Source organism: Limulus polyphemus, unplaced genomic scaffold, assembly GCF_000517525.1.
Source record: "Limulus polyphemus unplaced genomic scaffold, Limulus_polyphemus-2.1.2 Scaffold1738, whole genome shotgun sequence".
NCBI classification, from domain to species: domain Eukaryota; kingdom Metazoa; phylum Arthropoda; class Merostomata; order Xiphosura; family Limulidae; genus Limulus; species Limulus polyphemus.
The window spans coordinates 79,637-84,288 of record NW_013667348.1 but is presented as its reverse complement, the minus strand read 5'-3'; the positions used below and the strand labels follow the sequence as shown (position 1 = coordinate 84,288).

At 37.3% G+C, this 4,652-nt stretch overlaps 1 protein-coding gene across 1 annotated transcript in view; it reads left to right on the top strand.

Moving 5' to 3' along the window:
* The window catches only part of LOC106464769 (inactive tyrosine-protein kinase transmembrane receptor ROR1-like), a 43,003-nt gene that overhangs the window by 4,248 nt on the left and 34,103 nt on the right, over positions 1-4,652 (top strand). The window contains exon 2 of the mRNA XM_022392569.1: positions 233-305. The gene's annotated coding sequence lies outside the window, so the exon portion shown is untranslated. The remainder of the gene's footprint in view (positions 1-232; positions 306-4,652) is intronic.

The following is a 4,652-nucleotide window of genomic DNA, read 5'->3' as shown; positions in this document are numbered from 1 at the left end:
ACTGCTAAATTAGGGGCGGCTAGCGCAGATAGCCCTCGTGTAGCTTTGTGCGAAATTCAAAACAAACAATACTTTTAACGATTACAATAACGTCATAATTCCACTCTTAGCAATTAAATTTTTACTTTCTTTACTTGAATGTCACAACGATCTAAACTAGACATTTAATAAATTTTCCTGAACATTACCTTTCTTAATTTTTTAAACTAATTCGTTAAACCATTTCTTTCAGGTATCATTCGCCCACCAGCTTCAGTGCCTGATTATTCTGCTGGTTTTCCCCATTTTCCAGGGTTAGGAGGAAGGTGAGACATTATCTAACCATATTTGTTGCCAACGTAAATTATTTTGCTAATCAAGCACCCTTTTACTATTCACAACAACGTTTATTGTTATTTGTTACATTATTATTCTTTTGAAACGTCGTTGTTATTGAAAAAGTTCATAAAGACGAATCAGCTGTAGACAACTGTCAGCGTTATTTTACCTTAAAATTTATCCTGGCGGGCAAGACTAAAGAGATTGTTTGATCGAATAGTGGGATTTAACCGCCACTTTTAAAGTCACAAGGGCCCAAATTACGGAACACGTTTTTGCAACAAAGAATTGCGAGCCATAATTTCTCGGATTCAAATTCCGGACACTTCTTGTTTAGGAATAAATGGACACGTGATTTTTTATTCACTTTAAAGTTTTGAATCACGAAGATAGTAACAGAAGGTTTAAGAATTGAAAACCTTTTAATCTAATTAAGGATAAATTCAAAACTTTAAAGAGAATAAAAATCACGCATATGTAAAATATGTAAACGCATAATACACTCAGTACTATGGCCAGGTGGTTAAGGCGCTCGACTCGCAATCTGAGGGTTGCGGGTTCGAATCCCTGTCACACCAAACATGCTCGCCCTTTCAGCCATGTGATGGTTAATCCTATTATTCGTTGGTAAAAGAGTAGCCCAAGAGTTGGCGGTGGGTGGTGATGTCTAGCTGCCTTCCCTCTAGTCTTACACTGCTAAATTAGGGACGGCTAGCGCAGATATCCCTCGTGTTGCCTTGCGCGAAATTCAAAACAAACAGTACCTTTTGAAATAATAGCACAATTTCGGAAAACTAATGTGTTTTTCATTATTTAATGTTTTCTTGATACACCGTAATTTATTATTTTATTTCATTTCTTTCCTCCGTAGCAAAGTTGTTGCAAACAGAATAACTTGAGTTATTAATAACGATAATACATAATTACTTTACGCACTTTTATCTGTTTTTCTAAAAGTATAGAAAATGGGACTGTCCTGACAAAATAAATCATTACTGTTGAGTGTTGATAGAACCTAGTTTTGTTTATCTTTTCCTAAAGAGGACGAAAGTATATTGTAGGAGCTCTTGTAATATAATATTAACATGCATATGATTGAACTAACTCGAGCTTACACGTGCATATTTGCCGTAAGGCACAACATGTAAGGAAACGCGCGTGTTGAGATTTTATTTATTTTGTAAAGAAACTTGGTAATATAACGCCCAGAACGGAGCACGCTAGCAGACATGTGGTTCTTTTTAACTCTCATAAAATAACATAAAACAAATAAAGTTTTAATGAGAAAGCTTGAGATCCCACATGACAAGATTATTTTGGGCGATTTACCCACATATGTAGACATATAATTGCTATACCACAGTAAAAATAAAATCTGCATGCCAAACGGCGCAGCCTAAAACTTTAGTACTTGATATAAAAGCTTAGAGAACTTTAAACAAACTGAGGAAATGTCTCTTTACACGCCATTATGGCTATATATTGTGTTTAGAAGCAAGACCGATGCTAATCTTCTCTAGCGTTTTAGTGAATAAATTTTATCAATTCTAACTAGCATGAAATTAGAAACTTTTTTTCAATGTATCGTTTATTAATGATAATAATAGCTGATTTTAAAATAATAGTAAGGCATGATAAACAAATATATATATATATTTATATAAACAATTGGTGGGCCAATAAAAAAAACAAACGATCGATACTCATTGTTTGTTTCGTTTGTTGGGCTTCGCCCAAAGCTACTCGAAGCTACCTGCGCTAGCTGTCCCTAATTTTGAAGTGATGGCCAGATGAAAGACAGCTTGTCAACACAACTCATCGCCAACTCTTGAGCTACTCTTTGCTAACGGATAGTGGGATTGATCGTCACATTATAACAACCCTTCGGCTGAAAGAACGAGCATGTTGCGACTCGAGCGCCCTAAGCCGATCGACGATGAAGTCTAATAGCCATTATAAACACGGTCGTGGTCTTGATTAGCTTACATAGTGATTATAAGTTAAACTTACTGATTAGAAAATACATTTGTTATCTTGAAAAAGGGGAATGTGAAACTAGGATTCCCACCTGAATTTATATATATTTTTTCCAATGTGTCTTTGTAATCATTTTGGCACGTTCAAACCAATATATCATTGTTCACGTCATTTTTATATTATATATAATTTTAAACATTGAAAACGCGATGTTATTAATTACAAAAATCTTAATCTGGTATCTTTGATAGACAAGGTACACAAGAAGTTCACTATAAACAAAAATTTCAATAAATTCTCTTTTGAAAACAAACGATGGCCCGAGCGTGGCCTATAGTAGTTAGTGTGTCGAGTCCGGGATTCGAGGAGCCGTGTTACCGCTAAATACGCTCTACACACTGCAACTGTGGGCGCGTTATAAAAGTAACAGTCAATTCTATGTTAAGTTCAAATAGCTGTACAAAGCTGTTGGCTGATTGCCTTCTCACAGGTCGATATATCAAAATTATGAATCACTGTTCTTGTTTCCTAGAAGTTTTTTACCTGGCCGTTTAGCACACGTGCGCATTATCAGGTTGATAATTCCATTTCCAAACGCATGATCTATGCGTGTAGAGATGTCTTGATTTTTCTGCTTTGCTTGAATGTTTTTTCCCTCCATAACAGAGGCATCGCTAGGCGCTGCCACACGGGGCCCGTGCCCCGAATCCATCAGTGGTGCTCGCGAAAAATCAGAATATAAAACCATAATAGATATCATACTGAAACGCCGAGAATTCCCGACTCCCGAATATTTCAAGCACCTAGTGACGCCTCTGCCTCAATATGATGATATTTCTTTAATTTGATACCTTAAACGTATTAATACATAGGTGTCTTGAAAACTAATGTCAACATCATATCCCTTTTAATTGCCTGCTGTATATGTAAAGAACAAAACAAATATGTGTGTCTGTCTGTTTGTCCATTTACTAACTACTCCTAGATCACTGGGCCAACCTCAACCAAGTTTTGTGAGATGATAGTTTGGAACAAGGAGTATGTCAATGGGGTTCACAGCCTCCTCCACCACCATTATTGCTGTTATTTAGCATTTATTATCCTTGACGTAAGTTAACATTAACTTTGTTCATAGATGGCGTCACGTCCTTGCATAAAACTACTTTATTAAACTTTCTATAACACAATATATACATAGTATGGGGAAGGCACACAAACGTCCTATATATATCTCTCAGAGAGTGCACTAGCACTCTGTATGGAGGAATACAATGAAAAACTGGCCTGAAAAACTCTGCTGAAGTTTCAACTCCAACAGCCACCATAAGGCTGATATGAAGAGCTGTTTCTTGAGTTACACTCACTTCCTACTTTGACCCATGTTGTTTCAACTTCAGTCCGTAAGGCACTTCTGCGGCCAATGATCGACAATTAATTAAGCATGGAAAACAGTGTGGAAGACATTACGGGCTGGGTGTTGAAAACAGGTAACATAAAGCACCCCTACCGCTACTACTTTGGCCGCTATCTCTTCCTGCAAAATCACCCTGACCATCGCACAGTGTATACCATATTTTAAGTATATATATATATACTTTGGGTGAGGTGATAATATTGTTACGACAGCGGAGGTCACGTGACCCTAGTAATACGTCTATTCTCGAAGCTTCGTGAATCCTTGGGAGGTTACTAGACTTCGATATTCTTTTATATATAAGACGGTCAAGACGTGACGGCAACAATGTAATGAATGTGTAATTGAACTGCGGACAGAGATAGAGACATATTGTTGAGTCGAGGACGTGAGGCGTTCGTTGTGAATTATAGCGTTTGTTATAGCGTGACTGTGAAATTAAGTGTATTGCAAAGTTGTATTCAGAAAGAATAAACCAGTTTTATTTAAGAAAGGACTTGTGTCGCTAAAGTTTCATCGGAAAATTAACTAACGAACAGAGACATAACAAATTGGTGTCAGAGAGTGCGACGGGAAAAAAATGGAAACGAGAAGCGGCAAATCAAACTACAGCTTAGCAGATTTGATGGCAGCAATACAAGAACAGCAAAAGAAACAAGAAGAACGAGAAAATAAACAAGAAGAAAGTCCCAACAGCTAAGTGTAAAATGGCAAGCACACATAGTGTCTACGTGACAGGGAAGCTGGATGGCCAAAGGTGCAACTTTGTCATAGATTCTGAATCTCAGCAAACCCTTGTGAGTATCAAGGTGCTGGATCACAAAGAAGTACCAGAAGCTGTACAGAAGCTCTGTGGTGTGACAGGACATTATGCAAGGTTGTGGGGACCAATGTGGGTAACTATTGAGCTCCTGGGAATAAAGGACAGACACAAAGTATATTT